The sequence below is a fragment of the Vanessa atalanta genome, unplaced genomic scaffold, assembly GCF_905147765.1.
Source record: "Vanessa atalanta unplaced genomic scaffold, ilVanAtal1.2, whole genome shotgun sequence".
Lineage (NCBI taxonomy): Eukaryota > Metazoa > Arthropoda > Insecta > Lepidoptera > Nymphalidae > Vanessa > Vanessa atalanta.
In genome coordinates this window covers 10001-12500 of record NW_025920029.1, presented here as the reverse complement: position 1 = coordinate 12500, position 2500 = coordinate 10001, and the positions used below count along the sequence as shown (strand labels likewise).

General features: G+C 47.9%; 1 non-coding gene across 1 annotated transcript; it reads right to left on the bottom strand.

Moving 5' to 3' along the window:
- Nucleotides 1–238: 238 nt before the first annotated feature.
- On the bottom strand, nt 239–2141 carry LOC125076765. Its single transcript, XR_007120675.1, has one exon. It is a non-coding gene; the product is annotated as a small subunit ribosomal RNA (ribosomal RNA).
- Between the last annotated feature and the right edge of the window lie 359 nt (nt 2142–2500).

Genomic DNA, 2500 nt, shown 5'->3' with positions numbered 1-2500 from the left:
TTTGAAGATGACGATGTGCGTTAACACATCGTACTTTCCTCGAAATCGACATCGAAAAATATCAGAATAGGACGCGTTACACGACTCTGGACTCTGACTCGGACACACTGCTGTGTGAGAGAGAGAGAGTGAGAATCGCGTCCTCGCATCGAAACGACACATTCCGAACGTCGATATTTGTGTTTTAGAATTTTATTATCGTTCATTATCGCACTCTTTCGAGATTGATAATTTACGTTAATGATCCTTCCGCAGGTTCCCCTACGGAAACCTTGTTACGACTTTTACTTCCTCTAAATGATCAAGTTTGGTCAACTTCCCAGCAACGCCGACGGCCGTGAAGCCACCGCGTGTCGGTCCGAAGACCTCACTAAATCATTCAATCGGTAGTAGCGACGGGCGGTGTGTACAAAGGGCAGGGACGTAATCAACGCGAGCTTATGACTCGCGCTTACTAGGAATTCCTCGTTTATGGGGGATAATTGCAAACCCCAATCCCCAGCACGAAGGAGTTTCAACGGGTTGCCCGGGCCTCTAGGCCAGGGAGAACATGCTGATTCCTTCAGTGTAGCGCGCGTGCGGCCCAGGACATCTAAGGGCATCACAGACCTGTTATTGCTCAATCTCGTGCGGCTCGAAGCCGCCGGTCCCTCTAAGAAGAATTTTAATACGCCGCCAGTGAGTTGCTCGACCGAAATCGAGCACACCTAAATGACGACGCCTATTTAGCAGGCTAGAGTCTCGTTCGTTACCGGAATTAACCAGACAAATCGCTCCACCAACTAAGAACGGCCATGCACCACCACCCACCGAATCAAGAAAGAGCTATTAATCTGTCAATCCTTCCGGTGTCCGGGCCTGGTGAGATTTCCCGTGTTGAGTCAAATTAAGCCGCAGGCTCCACTCCTGGTGGTGCCCTTCCGTCAATTCCTTTAAGTTTCAGCTTTGCAACCATACTCCCCCCGGAGTCCAAAATCTTTGGTTTCCCGGAAGCTGCCCGCCGAGCCATTGTAGTAACGTCGGCGGATCGCTAGATGACATATTTACGGTTAGAACTAGGGCGGTATCTAATCGCCTTCGAACCTCTAACTTTCGTTCTTGATTGATGAAAACACCTTTGGCAAATGCTTTCGCTGATGTTCGTCTTGCGACGATCCAAGAATTTCACCTCTAACGTCGCAATACGAATGCCCCCAGTTATCCCTATTAATCATTACCTCGGAGTTCTGAAAACCAACAAAATAGAACCGAGATCATATTCTATTATTCCATGCACGAAATATTCAAGCGGCATTTTGAGCCCGCTTTGAGCACTCTAATTTGTTCAAAGTAAAATTGTCGGCCCATCTCGACACTCACTGAAGAGCACCGCGATAGGATTTTGATATTGAACCGGCGTTTTACCGCCGGCTCACCGACGATATGCTCCGCAGACGTGTCAGTATCACCGCGGATGCGGTGCACCGACAGCGCGGCGCACAAATGCAACTACGAGCTTTTTAACCGCAACAATTTTAGTATACGCTATTGGAGCTGGAATTACCGCGGCTGCTGGCACCAGACTTGCCCTCCAATTGTTCCTCGTTAAAATATTTAAAGTGTACTCATTCCGATTACGAGGCCTCGAAAGAGTCCCGTATCGTTATTTTTCGTCACTACCTCCCCGTGCCGGGAGTGGGTAATTTGCGCGCCTGCTGCCTTCCTTGGATGTGGTAGCCGTTTCTCAGGCTCCCTCTCCGGAATCGAACCCTGATTCCCCGTTACCCGTGACAACCATGGTAGTCGCAGAAACTACCATCGAAAGTTGATAAGGCAGACATTTGAAAGATGCGTCGCCGGTACTGGACCATGCGATCGGCAAAAGTTATCCAGATTCATCAAAATTAACGACTTCGGACGAGACGCCCTCCGTCGATTGGTTTTGATCTAATAAAAGCACTCATCCCATCACTGGTCAGAGTTCTGATTGCATGTATTAGCTCTAGAATTACCACAGTTATCCAAGTAACTGAGTAAGATCTAAGGAACCAAAACTGATATATTGAGCCATTCGCGGTATCGCCTTAATACGGCTTGCACTGAGACATGCATGGCTTAATCTTTGAGACAAGCATATAACTACTGGCAGGATCAACCAGGGAGCTAACCGAGACTTGTTGAAGTCGTCAATTACTCTTCTCGTTTCATATTCGCATATAAAATACACACAAACTTATGCATGCATGTACAATATACGCACAGTATGAAACGAGCGTCTCACCGTATCGTCGATCGCGTTAGACGCGATAGATTTTAACGGTTGACTCTTATAAAAATTTATATGAGACACAAACGCGCTTTAAGCACGCGCGCGCGCGTGCGTGCGCTATAATATATAACGCGACGACAGCGGCGGCGGCGGCGGCGGCGGCGGAGGCGTCTTCACATAATGACACATAACGGTCACGAATTCGAACGTTCTAAACGAGATCGAGTTTTTTTTTCAAAATAACACTTCGCA